We start from the raw sequence: 18,859 nt of genomic DNA on the forward strand, positions 1-18,859 counted from the left end.
TCTTAATTATGAATATGTAAATATAATAATACAATATTATTGCCTCTAGGGCATCTTTCCAATAGATCGCCACTTGCACTAGAGTCAATAATCTAGTTACATAGTTTTTTTGACACCTATGACTATCCGGTGTTGCTCATGCCTTGCTCAAGGTAGAAGCTTCGTCATCGGGTCTGACACATTCAAATATGTGAGACTCTTGAGTACTTCAACAAAATCCTTATCGACGTACCGTTGGATAATGTGATACTTGTGCTTGATATGTCGATCTTCATGTGGGATCTTGGTTCGTTTGCTTGAGCAATGATACCACTATTATCACAATATATTGCCGTTTGGTTCATTACACTTGGGACCACACCAAGTTCTTCAAGAAACTTCTTGATCCAGACCGCCTCCTTCCAAGCTTCTAAAGCCGAAAATTATTATGCTTCCGTCATAGAATCCGCAATAGTGTTCTGCTTGAAACTTTTCCAAACTATACCGCCCCTCCATTGAGGGTGAAAACATAGCCCGATTGAGATTTATAGTCATCTATATTAGTCATGAAGCTAGCATCAGTGTAACCATTTACAATGAAAGACGAGGAGTATGTCCTTTGTCCTTTTGAGGTACTTAAGAATATTTCAACGGCTGCCCAGTGAGCCACTCCACGATCACTTTGGTACCTGCTACTAATACATAGTGCATAAGAAACATCTGGTCTTGTACATATAATGGCATACATGATGGATCGAATTGTCGAGGCATCTGGAACTCCATTCATCTGCACACGCTCATCAACTGTCTTAGGACATTGATTTCTGCTAAGTGTCGTGCCATGTGACATTGGGAGAAAACCTTTCTTCGTGTTCTCCATTTTAAACCTCTTTAAAACCTTGTCTATGACCTTGCTCTAGCTTAGCGGAATTAGATGTCTTGTTCTATCTCTATAGATCTTTATGCCCCATACATAAGCTGCTTCGCCTAAGTCTTTCATTGAAAAAACACTCTTCAATGAATCTTTTATTATTCCAAGAAATTTTATATCATTTCCAATCAACAATATGTCAGCTACATATAAGATTAGAAATGCTATAGAGCTCCCACCAAACTTGTTGTGTACATAAGCTTATTCATCATTTCTAATGAAGCCAAATTCTTTAACCACTTCATTAGAACATTGATTCCAGCTCCTTGATGTTTGCTTCAAACCATAGATAGACCTTTGAAGCTTGCACACCTTTCCGACATCCCTAGGATCGACAAAACCTTCTGGTTGTATCATATATACATCTTATTTGATATTTCCATTTAGGAAAGCAGTTTGACATCCATCTGCCATATCTCATAGTCGAAATATGCAACAATTGCCATCATAATCAGACTTTAGCATGGCTACTGGTGAGAAAGCTTCATGATAGTCGACTCCCTCAATCTACGAAAACCCTTTTGCAACTAGCCTTGCTTTATAGATAATAGGATTGCCATCCACATCTGTTTTTATCTTGAAGATCCATTTACATTGTATGGGTTTCACACCCTTATATATCTTTGTCGTATCTACTTTTCCAAGCACTTTTGCTCTTGTTTTGGACTCTAATTAGCATCATTTGAATGAAACTAACCCGGACTGGCACTATTTTCAGTAGAACTACCATGGTGTTGTTTTTGTGTAGAAATAAAAGGTCCGGAATTGGACGAAACTTTTTGGAGATTTTTTAATGGAATAAATAAAAAATACTGGAGCAAAGACCCACTAGAGGGGGGCACTAGGTGCCCATGAGGCACCAGGGCACGCCCACCCACTAGGGCACACCCTGGTGGCTTGTGGGGCCCACATTGCTCCGCTGACCCTAATCTCAGCACTATAAATTCCTATTTCCTGAGAAAAAAATAAGAAAGGAAGTTTCATCATGTTTTACGATACGGAGCCACTACCACCTCTTATTCTTCATCAGGAGGCCATATCTGGAGTTCGTTCGGGGCTCCGGAGAGGGGGATCTTCCATCTTCATCATTATCAACCATCCTCCATCACCAATTTCATGATGCTCGCCGCCGGCAGTGAGTAATTCCTTCGTAGGCTTGCTGGATGGTGATGGTTTGGATGAGATTTATCATGTAATCGAGTTAGTTTTGTTAGGGCTGGATCCCTAGTATCCTGTATGTTCTGAGATTGATGTTGCTATGACTTTGCTATTCTTAACGCTTGTCACTAGGGCCCGAGTGCCATGATTTCACATATGAACCCTTTATGTTTTCATGAATATATATTTGTGTTCTTGATCCGATCTTGCAAGTTGTATGCACCTGCTATGTGTTATGATTCGCATACCCCAGGGTGACAATAATTGGGATTCTTTTCGGTGATTACCGTAGTTTGAGGAGTTCATGTATTCACTATGTGTTAATGCTTTGTTCCGGTTCTCTATTAAAAGGAGGCCTTAATATCCCTTAGTTTCCTTATGGACCCTGCTGCCACGGGAGGGTAGGACAAAATATGTCATGCAAGTCCTTGTCGCAAGCACGTATGACTATATATGGAATACATGTCTACATTACATTGATGAATTGGAGCTAGTTCTATGTCACCCTAGGTTATGACTGTTACATGATGAATGTTATCCAACATAATCACCGATCCAATGCCCATGAGCTTTTCACATATTGTTTCTTGCTAAGGTATTACTGTTGCTACTACTGTCACAATTGCTACAAAACTATTGCTGCTACAATTACTATTACTGTTACTATTATTGCTATCACTATAAAAATGACCATACTACTGTGCTACTGATCACTCTACTGCATATATTTAGTCTCCAGGTGTGGTTGAATTGACAACTCAACTTCTAATACTTGCAAATATTCTTTGGCTCCCCTTGTGTCGAATCAATAATTTTTTGTTGAATACTCTACCTTCGAAAACTGTTGGGATCCCCTATACATGTGGGTTATCACACCCTCTCACTACAAAAAAAGACACATCCGTGACATTTTCGGCCGAACGAATTTTTTTCCTGTCATACATATGACACTTCTATGACGATAATTGTGACAAAACCCGGTATCATCCTAGATGTGGTGGGCTCCTACTTCTATGACAAAAAATCACGACAGAAAATGGGCTTTTCGTCCTGGGCAGGCCGGAGATGCAGCTGCATGACATTCTTTGGGCCATCCATGACAGAAAAAACCGTGGTAGAAGCGAGGGGGAGGAAAATTTCGGGGAGTTGCCGGTTACGGTGGGAGAGCGATGCGTGTTTCTCTCGTACAGGTACGCGCGTGTGTGCGAGGCGTTGGCTCTAACTGAACCCGAGCGAGGCGTTGGGCTCTAACTGAACCCGAGCGATTGCACTGCAGGCTATGCATTACTGAACCCGAGCGATCGATCGATGGCTGTTAACTGAACTCGATGGAGTGATTCCTTCGCTACTGCTGCTAACTGAAGCCGATCGATTGGATGAACAGTGAGCGTTGCAGGGTGGTTTGGATGAACAGTGAGTGGTGGCGTTTCCTCTGGATGAACAGGAACCCGTGGTGTGGAGGGCTGGTTGAACAGTGGACGGTGGAGGGGTGGTTGAACAGGACCCCATGGTGTGGAGGGCAGGATGAACAGTAGACGGTGGAGGGGTGCCCGTGGAGGGGTGGTTGAACAGTAGCCGGTGGAGTAGCGCACGGTGGAGGCTGGATGAACAGGAGCCCGTGGAGGCTGGAGGAGGTCGGCGGTGGAGATGAACAGTATCCCGTGGAGTCCCGTTTTGCGGTACGCCACAACCCTCCCCCTGTTTCGACCATAGCGCTCCAACACAAGTCCGTTTCGTCCGTTTTGCGGTACGCCACACCCCTCCCAATCAACAGGACCCCCGTTTCGACCGTAGGAGGTCCATTTCCTCCGTTTTGCGGTACGCTAGACCCCCTCCCGATCAACAGGACCCCCGTTTCGACCGTAGGAGGTCCGTTTCCTCCGTTTTGCGGTACGCCTCAACCCTCCCGATCAACAGGACCCCGTTCCGAACGTAGGAGGTCCGTTTCCTCCATTGTGTGGTACGCCAGGCCTCATTTCCATCGCCTATTCCATCCAAGCCCTCCCGATGAACACGATCACACATTCCATTCCGACCCAGCCGGTTGGCTCCCACGCGTTCCGTTGCCTCCCGATGAACACAACGCATTTCGTTGCCTCCCCATGAACACGACGCATTCCGTTGCCTCCCCATGAACACGACACATTCCGTTGCCTCCCCATGAACACGACGCATTCTGTTGCCTCCCCGTGAACACGACACATTCCATTGCCTCCCCATGAATACGACGACGATGCTGTTTCGCCATTCCGACCCAGCCATGTACGTATGCATGAGTAGGCGTTCGAGACCCCGCCCGTATGTACACATACGTGGCCGTATTTTCTTTCTTGCACCCTGGCCGCTGTACGTACATGTACATGCTACGTGTGCGCCTCTACAACGACCAGTATGTACGTACACGTTCGCGACCAGAATGACAACGCTACGTACGCTTCCACCAGGTGGGTCCCGACTGTCAGGCGCTTCCTTGCCTGCGAAGATGTAGCTGGTGGGTCCCAGCAGTCAGGGGGGGTGAATCGTTTTTTTGCCCGGACGCACTTCCTTGCGTGCGAAGGTGTCGCTGGTGGGTCCTAGTGGTCATGGGGGCGAATCAATTTGTTTTTTTGCCCAGACGCACTTCCTTGCGTGTGAAGATGTAGCTGGTGGGTCCCAGCAGTCAGGGGGAAACGTTTTTTGTGAAATATAGTGGCCCGTCCGGTGGGTCCCAGCTGTCAGGTGGAGGAATCATTATTTTTTGCGTAATAAGGAGGCACTTCCTTGTTGCGGCCGTGGACCCAGCTGTCAGCCTCTCCACGTACAGTCCACGTCCGATGGAAGTCGTTCCTTGACCACGTTGACCACGCCGCGCCGAGAGCACCAGGGCGGTGGACGACAGCAAGGCCTAGGAAGGGGACGATGGGGAGCCGGGGAAGACGCGGCAGTGGAAGCCCGCGCGGGAAGGAGTACGAGGGTTCACTGGTTCGGCTGTGGTGTGAGGCTGCCGTCGCCGCAGGGCCTGGCCAGCGGTGGGAATAGTAGGGGGCGGTGAGGCCTCCGCGGCAGCACAGCCGGCCACGGGAGGCAGGAGCATGCGACACGACCGGCGCTGCTTTGGGCGGCTGGAGCAAGAAGACTAGAGGTTGAAGAAGCACTACGGCCGTTGGATGGACATCGTACGGTCACTGGAGCTAGTATTGTTCATATTGACTAAAGTTGACAAAGGCCCCCGTCCCAGTCAACTTAGTAGGCCCACAAGTCAGCCTCCCACCATGGTGGGTCCCAGCTAGCAAGGGGAGTATTCATTTTTTTGTGCATAATAAGGAGGCACTTCCGCTGGGTCCGAGCTGACGGCGCGGGGAACGTTTTTTTTGCGAAATACGCTGGCCCGTCCGGTGGATCCCAGCAGTCAAGGGGGAAACGTTTTTTTCACAAAATAAGGTGGCCCGTCCGGTGGGTCCCTGCTGTTAGGTGGAGGAATAATTATTTTGCGCGTAATAAGGAGGCACTTCCTTGCGGCCGCCTGGACCCAGCTGTCAGCCTCTCCACGTACAGTACTCTTCCGATGGAAGTCGGTCGTTGATCATGTTGACCACGCCGCGCCAAGAGCACCAGGGCAGTGGTCTGGACGACGGCGAGGCCTAGGAAGGGGACGGCACGGAGCCGGGGAAGACGCAGCAGTGGTAGCCCGCGCGGAGGGGAGTACGAGGTTTCACTGGTTTGGCTGCGGCGTGAGGCTGCCGTCGCCGCAGAATAACAGGGGGTGTGGGTGAGTAGAGGGATACACTGGGCCAGCGGTGGGAGTAGTAGGGTGCGGTGAGGCATCCACGGCATCACAACCGGCCACGAGAGGCAGGAGCACACGGCACGACCGGCGCTGCTTTGGGCGGCTGGAGCAAGAAGACAAGAGGTTGAAGAAGCACTATGGCCGTTGGATGGACATCGTATGGTCACTGGAGCTAGAATCGTTCCTATTGACTAAGTTGACAAAGCCCTCCGTCCCCGTCAACTTAGTTGTCCCACAAGTCATCCTCCCACTATGGTCGGTCCCATCTAGCAGGGTGGGTATTCATTTTTTTGTGCGTAATAAGGAGGCACTTCCTTGCGTGCGAAGATATAGCTGGTGGGTCCGGCATGTCAGCGGGGGAAACATTTTTTTCACGAAATACAGAGGCCCTTCCGGTGGGTCGCAGCTGTCAGGTGGAGGAATCATTATTTTGCGCATACAGTCCACGGCCGATGGATGTCACTCGTTGACCATGTTGACCAGGCCGCGCCGAGAGCACCATGGCGATGGACGACGGCGAGGCCTAGGAAGGGAACGACACGAAGCCGGGGAAGACTCGGCAATGGTTGCCCACAAGGTGGGGAGTACGAGGGTTTACTCGTCCGGCTGCCGTCGCCAGAAAATAACAGGAGGTGTGGGTGAGTAGAGGAATGGCCTGGCCAGCAATGAAGTAGGGTGGGGCGGTGCGGCCTGTGCGGCAGCACAGCCGGCCACGGGAGGCGGGAGCAGGCAGTCCCACTGGAGCTGGTTTGGGCGGCTGGAGCAAGAAGATCAGATATTGAAGAAGCAGCACTGCCGTTGGATTAACATCCAACGGTCAGTGTTGCTAGAATCGTTTGTGGACTAAGTTGACAAAGCCAAAGTACACGTCAACCTAGTAGACCCACAAGTCAGCCTCCAAATCTGTCCCAAACAGCATACGGCCCGAAATTTCTAGCCGGATTCAAATTAATTATAAATCTAAATATACCTTAACTTAAATTCAATGAAATTTTACCCGCACAAAAACAATGAAATTTAAAATATCAAAATCCGAAAGAAAACAGTATTTGGGAACTAATTGCCTATTTGCAGTATTTTTTTCATTTTACAGCCCATTTATTATTACTTATAGCCCATTTCTTATTACTTATAGCCCATTTCTTATTACTTATAGCCCATTTTCTGGGCAAAATGCATCCCTCCTCGTCTTGAAAGATTTTCGGCCCAGCAGGGCGTAGAAAAGCAAGTAGGCCTATGTTGGTTATTCTGCAAAAAACAAAATAGCTGGCTAGCCATTTTTCAGAAAGGAAAAAAATAAACTGGGCTGGTCATGTGCTAAACATATGAAATAAAAGCCTGGGTTAGATGGGCCACGGGTCCCGCACAACCCAGTTGACACCCTTCTCCGTCCCGAAAAAACAAAATTACTGTGCGCGCTGCTGGGTCCCTACTGTCATCCTCACCATGTACAGTCATCTCCTTATTCCTCTGGATTGTTGACCATGTTTACAACACCGGAGGGCGGCGCCGCGGCGAGCACGGAGGACGATGGTGAGGCCTCGGACGGGAACGAATAGGAGCAGGGGAAGATCACAGCCAGCCGTGGGAGGCGGGAGCAGGTGGTCTCACCAGCGCTGGTTTGGCTTTGGCGGCTCGAGGAAGAAGAGACTGAAGAAACGCGACAGACGTTGAATGTCAATCGAACGGTCAAGGTTGGCACAATAGTTTTTTGACTAAGCGGACACCAAGTAGCATACTTTTTTATATATAGGAAGAAAACTGCGAGGAAAATTCGTTCGTCTGCCGTCCTCCTCACAGGGAACGTTCGCCACATAAGTGACTAGCACCCTTGGTTTTCAACCGAGAGGTCTTGGGTTCGAGTCCGAGGAACTCTCAATTTTGTCCTCCTTCCTTCCTCGCCAAAAAAGGGAAAGAAAATCAAAGACTTGGGAAGGCGTACAGAACAAGCTAGTGTACCAGTAAAGAGACGTTGTCGAGTTTTAGAAAAAAGAAAGACGTGCTCCTGTGGCTGGTTCGAATCAAAACCTAGACTATGACTATATATGGTGCTATGCTACTCTGCAAGTAATGAAACTGACATATCCAACATTTGCTTCTCCTCTTCTCTACTTACTCTGCCTAGCATCAGAAGCTCTGGCCGCAGCAACCATGTCCGCTGGCTGCTCGTCCACCTGCTCTTCAGCAGGCAACAACTAGATATGCACCAAGTCGCCACCCGTACCATCGCCTGTGGGTCTCATCACACCCCCGCCGGCACGCGCACCGCAGCCGATTGCTCATCGCAACCCGCTGCCGTTGGTGTGGTGCCACTGCTGCAAATCACGTAGAGTCATCCGTCGCGTCTCAACCACAATCCGCAACCCTGGCCAAGTCTTCTACAAATGCCCGAATCGTGGGGTAATAATATGTTTAAGTGTTGTTCTGCTGCTTTCAGTTGCTTATTTTTTAATAGTTTGGTTAATGATCTTCCAATTTGATTCATGCAAAAAAGGGAAGATTCATGTGATTTGTATTTCTGGGAAGTTGCTGATGTGGGGGAATGCAACTACGCTGATTATTTGGTTAGCCGAGGAATCCCAATACCATCAGGTTGGGGTGTTGGACAAGTAACTGAAGGAACGACAGAAGAGGAAGATGCAGAGCAGAAGGTTAAAGATGCAGTTCCTCTGATCATGGCTAAGCAACAACTGCTGAATGTCCTTGACAGCAATGAGGAGATGAAAGAGCTTGTGAAGATAATGGGCAAAATCGATGTGCTCTATAGGATGATTGTCTCTTTATTTGTAGTGTATGTAGCACTCGTGATGTATTCAGTGGCTATGACATGAGCACTTTGCTGAAACTAGTAATGAATGAAACCTGTGTAGCAGGCTGGGCGTAGTGTTGTGAAGATCTAATGATTTCTATTAACGAAAATCAGGGGGTATCCCCTTTTGCTCATATAAATAAATAGATAGCAGAGGCCTTGTCGGGTCAGCTTTGTTCTCATTCGAAGACGTCAAGCAAATTGCAGTCCAACAGCAAACTATGTCATCAAATTCAAGTTTCACAGCCAAATATGAGTACAACTAAACAACAATGTCATCATGTTTTAGTTGTCATACAATCATCAAACACAAATCAGCATACATAACAAGTGATGTTCTCATAGCAAAATACTAAACAACATGTTCATCAGGTTTCAGTTGTCATAGCAAACACAAATTCACATAGTAGATAAAAAACGTCTTCTGACAGGAAAATACGACAAAAGCAATGTAATCATCATCTGCAGCAGCAGCGTCAACATCTTTGCCATGTGTATCAGTCTGAATCGTAATTCCCCATGGTTTCATCTTCTTCTTCGTCCTCAACGTCCTCGAACGTTGGTTTCTTCTTAATCAACTCTTGTATGTCCACAGCACGACAGGCAATCTTTTGGCCGGTGTCATTGACGTGATGGTTCTCAAAGATATTAGGAACATCTATGTTATCTTGTAGATCAGGAGCAGTGTAAGCATCATCTTGTTGTGCAACTTCATTAAACGAATTCCTCTGCTCAAACCTTTGCAATACTCTCCAGTCATCGCTACGTGCAAATGTGTCTTCCAAGAAAAATATCTGTGTTGCTTGATTTGCCAAAATAAAAGGCTTGTTGGTCTGGTACGCCTCCTTGACATTGATGGATTTGAAATAATCATCAGCTCTGGGTTTTGCGATCCTGGAAAACAGGTTATACCAACGATAGCACAACAGAACCACACACCGATGATCCTCGAAACTAGAGATATACTGCAACTGAACAATGTCTGTTATGTTAGTATACATTTCAGTTGTCTCTTTGTCATACGTATCTGTTCTCATGATGGCACTGTTTTGTGTCTTCATGCCTTCGTCTCGTGCAAGGCTGTTGTAGCGCACATCTCCAACAACGCAAGATTCATAATGTCTTACCCGAGTATCAGGACCCATTGCTAGTGAGTAAAGGGCATCATCAACTGCCTGCCCATCCTCCCGCATCTTCTTAACCTATGGTTAGAAAATAGACAAGCTGATCATCTTATGTACTCAATATATTAAAAAAACAGACAGTGCACTTCAAAAGCTTACATGGTTCTTGAACCATTTCGCAAATCCTGCCATAACCAGTTTGTCAATGTTTCTTGGATTTTGCGGTAGTAACTCCTCTTTGTAGATGTTGCACAACATAGTGATCGCGTCAAACATCTAAATATATAAGAATGTGCTACAAGTTTAGTAGATTACGATGTATAAGCTGCAGTACTGCACTTACTTGATATAAGGTAGTATCTCAGGACAATTATTCAACACATACCAAACCATTTTGTCTAAATCTTTAGGTTTGTCCTCTTGTCGACTCTTCCCTGTAACTCGAACAGAATAATAGAAAACATTGAGCCCAGGATTGTCTTCACCCACCTCTTTGCTAAGCTGATCAGCTGTGTCAATGTATTTTGAGCAGAATGTCAACGCTTCTGTAGCAATGTAGGCCTCTGCAATGGAACCCTCGGGTCTAGCTCTATTCCTAACATAGCCCTTGAAAGCGCCTAGCCACCTTTCAATAGGGTACATCCAGCCATACTCTACTGGACCTCTAAGTAGTGCCTCATCAGGTAGATGAACAGCCAAATGCACCATCACATCAAAGAAGGCTGGAGGATATATCTTCTCAAGGTCGCATAGGATAGTTGGTATCTTGTCTCTAAGACGCTCCAAAGCATCTATCCTGATATTTCTACTGCAGAGTTCCCTGAAGAATTGTCCCAACTCTGCAACTGCTCTGTATAAGTCAGGGCGGCCCAATCCTCTAAGGATAACAGGTAAAACCCTTTGAAGTAGGACGTGGCAGACATGAGTTTTCAACCCTTGTACCTTGTTTCCATCTGCACTGACTGTCCTTTCAGGGTTGGAAGCAAATCCATGTGGGAATCTCACACGTGACAGGACCTCGCAGAATTCTTTTCTTTTTACCTTGTCCAAGACGTACACAGCTGGTGCCATATCCCGTGGTTTATCTTCATCTTGCACATGCAAATCCTTTCTGATACCCAGGTGTGTCAAATCAATCCTAGATTTTAAGGTAACTTTCATCTTGCCTTCAATGTTAAGAAGTGTGCCAATAATGCTGTCACATATATTTTTCTCGATGTGCATCACATCAAGATTATGCCGCAGATCCAAATCTTTCCAATACTCCAAGTCCCACAAAGTGGACCTGCGGGTAAACAATAATCTCTCTTCTACCGTGCCACGCTTCCTTTTCCCGCTACCATTACCAGGATGGTTTCCTGGTGTAATATGCCTGACCTTCTCTAATTCCACTTGCAACTCATTGGCGGTGAGCCTCTTTGGCGTATCACGGTTTTCATGCCTTGCATTGAACACATGTCTTCGGTATTTTCTAGGATGCGGCTTGTCCTTGGCAAGGAAACGGCAGTGTCCAATGTAATAGATCTCGCTAAATATTGCGTATGACAGTGGATTCCTGTCACAGCGAACACATGCATTGTAACCATGTGTCATTCGCCCTGACATAGTGCCCAAAGCCGGATAATCATGGATGCACCAAATTACAACAGCACATAGAAAGAAATCAGCTGGTGGGATGCTATATAGGTCTCGAGTGAGAACACCCTTCCATAGTTGTTGAAGTTCCTCCACAAGAGGCTCCATGAACAAATCACAATCCTTTCCAGGACTTTTTGGACCTGGGATGAGCAAGGCCATCATGTAGTTTGATTCTTTGGTGCAGACATTTGGAGGCTGATGACCCACAAGTATAGGGGATCTATCTAGTCCTTTCGATAAGTAAGAGTGTCGAACCCAACGAGGAGCAGAAGGAAATGATAAGCGGTTTTCAGCAAGGTATTCTCTGCAAGTACTGAAATAAGTGGTAACAGATAGTTTTGGGATAAGATAAATGGTAATGAGCAACAAGTAACAAAAGTAAATAAAGTGCAGCAAGGTGGCCCAATCCTTTTTGTAGCAAAGGACAAGCCGGAACAAACTCTTATAATAGGAAAAGCGCTCCCGAGGACACATGGGAATATTGTCAAGCTAGTTTTCATCACACTCATATGATTCGCGTTCGGTACTTTGATAATTTGATATGTGGGTGGACCGGTGCTTGGGTACTTCCCTTACTTGGACAAGCATCCCACTTATCATTAACCTCTATTGCAAGCATCCGCAACTACAACAAAATTATTAAGGTAAACCTAACAATAGCATGAAACATATGGATCCAAATCAGCCCCTTACGAAGCAACGCATAAACAAGGGTTTAAGCTTCTGTCACTCTAGCAACCCATCATCTACTTATTACTTCCCAATGCCTTCCTCTAGGCCCAAAGAATGGTGAAGTGTTATGTAGTCGACGTTCACAGAACACCACTAGAGGTTAGACAACATACATCTTATCAAAATATTGAACGAATACCAAATTCACATGACTACTAATAGCAAGACTTCTCCCTTGTCCTCAGGAACAAACGTAACTACTCACAAAGCATATTCATGTTCATAATCAGAGGTGATATAATTTGCATAAAGGATCTGAACATATGATCTTCCACCAAATAAACCAACTAGCATCAACTACAAGGAGTAATCAACACTACTAGCAACCTACTAGAACCAATCTCGGACTTGGAGACAAGAATTGGATACAAGAGATGAACTAGGATTTGGAGATGAGATGGTGCTGGTGAAGATGTTGATGGAGATTGCCCTCTCCCGATGAGAGGAGCGTTGGTGATGACGATGGTGATGATTTCCCCCTCCCAGAGGGAAGTGTCCCCGGCAGAACAGCTCTGCCGGAGCCCTAGATTGGTTCCGCCAAGGTTCCGCCTCGTGGCGGCGGAGTCTCGTCCCGAAAGGTTGCTTGTTATTTTTTTCTCATCTAAAGACTTCATATAGGAGAAGATGGGCGTTGGAGAGCCACCAGGGGGCCCACGAGGTAGGGGGCGTGCCCAGGGGGGAGGGGCGCGCCCCCCACCCTCGTGAGCAGGGTGTGGGCCCCCTGGCCTTCATCTTTGGCGACGATTTTTCTTTATTTCTTTTAAGATATTCCGTGGAGTTTCAAGACTTTTGGAGTTGCGCAGAATAGGTCTCCAATATTTGCTCCTTTTCCAGTCAGAATTCGAGCTGCCGGCATTCCCCCTCTTCATGGTAAACCTTGTAAGATAAGAGAGAATAGCCATAAGTATTGTGACATATCGTGAAATAACAGCCCATAATGCGACAAATATCGATATAAAAGCATGATGCAAAATGGACGTATCAACTCCCCCAAGCTTAGACCTCGCTTGTCCTCAAGCGAAAAGCCGATAACAATAAATATGTCCTCATGTTTAGTAGTAGAGGCGTCAATAAAAATAAAATACGGACATGAAGGCATCATGATTATTTTCATAACAGCAACATATATAGATTTGTCGTATGATTACTTATGTTCAAGTGATGATCTTCTCACAAAGCCAAAGTATGAATCATAAACCTTATTGAGCACCAACAAATTATACCCTCAGTCATTGAAGCAATTGCAATTTATCATAACATCGGAAAGAGTCTATGTCAGAGCTTAAAAGCAAGCCCACATACTCAACTATCACTTAGTCCTTCATAATTGCTAACACTCACGCGATACTTGTGGTTACGGAGTTTTAATCGAACACAGAGAAAGATAGGGGCTTGTAGTTTTGCCCCACAACCTTTTACCTCAAGGGTAATGTCAACAATAATAATTCATACTCCCCCACATCCAATTAGATATATATATCATGTTGTTTCCAACATGTTGAGCTTGCCAAAGGATAAAATGAAAAAGGAAAGGTGAAGATCACCGTGACTCTTGCATAAGATAGAAGATAATAATAAAAGATAGGCCCTTCGTAGAGGGAAGCAGAGGTTGCCATGCGCTTTTATGGTTGGATGCACAAAATCTTAATGCAAAAGAACGTCACTTTATATTGCCCCTTGTATGTGAACCTTTATTATGCAGTCCGTCGCTTTTATTGCGTCCACAACAAGTTCGTACAAAGCTTATTTCTCTGCACTAATAAGTCATGCATATTTAAAGAGCAATTTTTATTGCTTGCACCGATGACAACTTACTTGAAGGATCTTACTCAATCCATAGGTAGATATGGTGGACTCTCATGGCTAAACTGGTTTAAGGGTATTTGGAAGCACAAGGAGTATCTCTACTTGGTGCTGCGAATTTGGCTAGCATGAGGGGGAAAGGCAAGCTCAACATGTTAGAGGAACCATGACAACATACTTTATCTCAGATGTAAGAAAACATAACTCATTACGTTGTCTTCGTTGTCCAACATCAACTCTTTAGCATGTCATATCCTAATGAGTGTTCCCAATCATAAAAGATGTCAATGATAATGTATCTATATGTAATACCTCTCTCTCCTTATTACTTCCTATTAATTGCTATGATGACCAAAGCTATATTTGCCAACTCCAAACAACTTTTAAATCATCATACTCTTTCTATCTAAAGTTATTACTCTCAATAAGATCAATATAAACTCTTTGTTTCTTTTTATTCTTTTCTTTTATTTACCCAAGATCATGGCAAAGTAATCAAGCCCTTGACTCAACACTGATCTTTATTATATATAGCTCACGGACTCGATTGCAAAGAGAAATCATGAAGCAAAACTGAAAACTAGATCATGCCATGACTTTTATTCTATTAAATCAAGATACTACTAATAGGATCGAACTAAGAAAAACGGAAAAGATAGGAGTTGTGATGGTGATACGATACCGGGGCACCTCCCCCAAGCTTGGCAGTTGCCAAGGGGAGTGCCCATGCCCATGTGATTATGTCTCCTTCTTTGTTGTCGGCGGTGGAGGTGTTGTTGATGATGCAAGCTTGTCGTCCACCTTCCATGGTATAGGCTCACCCTCATAGAAGGATGATCGAGTCTCCGGAATCCTCAAATCTGCGACGGAAACAGCTCGAAACGAAAACAGAGGATATTTGCGTGATACGGTGGTCAAAACCTTCGGGAGAATATATAATGAATTTTTACCGACCAAAATACGTATCGTGCAAGAAAACGGAGTCCGGAGGGCACACAAGGTAGGGGGGTGCGCCCAGGGGGGTAGGGGGCGCCCTCCACCCTCGTGGAGGCCTCGTGTCCTCCTTGGACTGCTACTTATTTTCCTATTTTTCTAAATATTCCAAAACGGAGAAATATTGCTTTAAAAATTGTTTTGGAGTTGGTTTACTTACCGTACCACATACCTACTCCTTTTCGGAGTCTGAAATGTTCTGGAAAGTGTCCCTTATGTATTCCTCCGGGGTTACGGTTTCAATAGTATTGGTTTCAACATTTATGGGATTACCTGAGATATAATGTTTGATTCTTTGATCGTTTACCACCTTCGGATTTGTGCCTGTGAAGTTGTTGATTTTTATGGCACCGGAACGATAGACCTCCTCGATAACGTAAGGACCTTCCCATTTGTAAAGAAGTTTTCCTGCAAAAAATCTTAAACGAGAGTTGTATAGTAATACATAATCACCTACATTAAACTCACGCTTTTGTATCCTTTTATCATGCCACTTTTTTAACTTTTTCTTTAAACGGCTTGGCATTTTCATAAGCTTGGGTTCTCCATTCATCAAGTGAGCTAATATCAAACAGCCTCTTCTCACCGGCAAGTTTGAAGTCATAATTGAGCTCTTTGATAACCCAATACGCCTTATGTTCTAGTTCAAGAGGTAAATGACATGCTTTTCCATAAACCATTTTATACGGAGACATACCCATAGGATTTTTGTACGCAGTTCTATAGGCCCATAATGCATCATTCAGTTTTTTGGACCAATTCTTTCTAGACCTATTGACAGTCTTTTGCAAAATTAATTTGAGCTCTCTATTGCTCAACTCTACCTGACCACTAGACTGCGGGTGATAAGGAGATGCAATTCTATGATTAACATCGTATTTAGCAAGCATCTTACGGAAAGCACCATGAATAAAGTGTGAACCACCATCAGTCATTAAGTATATAGGGACTCCAAACCTCGGAAAAATAACTTCCTTAAGCATTTTAATAGAAGTGTTATGATCGGCACTACTAGTTGGAATAACTTCTACCCACTTAGTAACGTAATCAACAGCAACTTAAATATGAGTGTAACCATTAGAGGCAGGAAAAGGTCCCATATAATCAAAGCCCCAAACATCAAATGGCTCAATAACAAGTGAATAATTCATAGGCATTTCTTGACGTCTACTAATGTTACCAATTCTTTGACATTCATCGCAAGACAAAACAAACTTACGGGCATCCTTGAAGAGAGTAGGCCAATAAAACCCCGATTGCAATACCTTATGTGCAGTTCTATCTCCAGCGTGATGTCCTCCATAAGCTTCGGAGTGACACTTGCGTAGGATCTGTTCCTGTTCATGCTCAGGTACACAACGTCTAATAACACCATCTACTCCTTCTTTATAAAGATGTGGGTCATCCCAAAAGTAATGTCGCAAGTCATAGAAAAACTTTTTCTTTTGTTGGTATGTGAAGCTAGGTGGTATAAATTTAGAAACAATATAATTAGCATAATCAGCATACCATGGAGTGCTCCGAGAAGTACTTATGACATTTAATTGCTCATCAGGAAAGCTATCATCAATAGGTAGTGGGTCATCAAGAACATTCTCTAGCCTAGACAAGTTGTCTGCAACGGGGTTCTCAACTCCTTTTCTATCAACAATATGTAAATCAAATTCTTGGAGCAAGAGAACCCATCTAATGAGTCTAGGTTTAGCATCTTTCTTTTCCATAAGATATTTAATAGCAGCATGATCGATATGAATAGTTACTCTAGAATCAACAATATAGGGTCTGAATTTATCACAAGCAAATACAACCGCTAAAAGTTCCTTTTCGGTAGTATCATAATTTCTTTGAGCATTGTCTAGAGTCTTACTAGCATAATGGATAACATTTAATTTCTTATCAACTCTTTTCCCTAGAACAACACCTACAGCATAAGCACTAGCATCACACATAATTTCAAAGGGTAAATTCCAATCAGGTGGCTGAACAATAGGTGCAGAGACTAATGCTTTCTTAAGTATTTCAAATGCTTCTACACAATCATCATCAAAGATAAATGGTACATCTTTTTGTAATAAATTAGTCAGAGGCCGAGAAATTTTCGAGAAGTCCTTAATGAACCTCCTATAAAATCCGGCGTGACCAAGGAAACTTCTTATACCTTTGATGTCCTTGGGACATGGCATCTTTTCAATAGCGTCAACCTTGGCTTTATCAACTTCAATACCTCTTTCAGAAACTTTGTGCCCCAGGACAATGCCTTCATTAACCATAAAGTGGCACTTTTCCCAATTCAAGACAAGATTAGTTTCTTCACATCTCTGCAAAACTCGAGCAAGATTGCTCAAGCAATCATCAAAAGAGGAACCATAGACGGAAAGGTCGTCCATGAAAACCTCACAAATTTTCTCACAAAAGTCAGTGAATATAGCCATCATGCATCTTTGAAAGGTAGCAGGTGCATTACATAAACCAAAAGGCATACGTCTATAAGCAAAAGTACCAAAAGGGCATGTAAAAGTAGTCTTTGATTGATCTTTAGCCGACACAGGTATTTGAGAGAAACCAGAATAACCATCTAGAAAGCAATAATGTGTATGTTTGCATAATCTTTCTAGCATTTGATCAATAAAAGGTAAGGGGTAATGATCTTTCTTAGTAGCTTTATTTCATTTGCGGAAATCAATTACCATCCTATAACCTGTGATAATTCTTTGCGGAATCAATTCATCTTTATCATTAGGGACAACAGTAATACCTCCCTTCTTAGGGACACAATGGACAGGACTTACCCACTGACTATCAGCAACGGGATAAATTATACCTGCCTCCAGAAGCTTGAGTATTTCCTTTCTTACCACTTCTTTCATTTTAGGATTCAAACATCGTTGAGGATCACAAACTGGTTTGGCATCAGCTTCCAAATTTATCTTATGTTGAAATAGAGTGGGACTGATGCCCTTAAGATCATCCAGAGTATATCCAATAGCGGCACGGTGCTTTTTCAAAGTTTTCAATAATCTTTCTTCTTCATGCTCTGAAAGGTTAGCACTAATAATAACAGGATATATTTTCTTTTCATCAAGATAAGCATACTTAAGATTATCAGGCAACGGTTTAAGTTCAAACACGGGATCACCCTTGGGTGGAGGAGGATCCCCTAGGATTTCAACAGGAAAATTGTGTTGCAGAATAGGTTCCTGTTTAAAGAATACTTCATCTATTTCCCTTCTTTCATTCATGAACATATCCTTTTCATGGTCTAGAAAATAGTGTTCTAAAGGATCACTAGGAGGTACAGAAATAGAAGCAAGACCAATAATTTCATCCTTACTAGGCAATTCTTCCTCACGATGTTGTTTACTAAATTTAGAGAAATTAAACTCATGAACCATATCATCCAAGCCAACAGTAACAACATTCTTTTTACAGTCTATCATAGCATTAACAGTATTCAAGAATGGTCTACCAAATATAATGGGACAAAAGCTATCTTGTGGGGAACCAAGAACAAGAAAATCAGCGGGATATTTGGTTTTCCCACACAAGACTTCAACATCTCTAACAATTCCCATTGCAGAAATAGTATCTCTATTGGCAAGTTTAATTGTGACATCAATACCTTCTAATTCAGCAGGTTCAATTTCATTCTTAATTTCTTCGTATAAAGTATGTGGTATAACACTAGCACTCGCACCCATATCACATAAGCCATGATAACAATGATCTCCTATTTTAACAGAAATAACAGGCACGCCTACCACGGGTCTATGTTTATCTCTATCACAGGGTTTAGCAATTCTAGCAGTTTCACCAGAGAATTCAATGACATGCCCATCAATATTATCGGACAAGATATCTTTAACAATAGTAATATTAGGTTCTACTTTGACTTGCTCAGGAGGTGTATAAGTTCTAGTATTGCTTTT

This window comes from Triticum dicoccoides, chromosome 1B, assembly GCF_002162155.2.
Source record: "Triticum dicoccoides isolate Atlit2015 ecotype Zavitan chromosome 1B, WEW_v2.0, whole genome shotgun sequence".
NCBI classification, from domain to species: Eukaryota; Viridiplantae; Streptophyta; class Magnoliopsida; order Poales; family Poaceae; genus Triticum; species Triticum dicoccoides.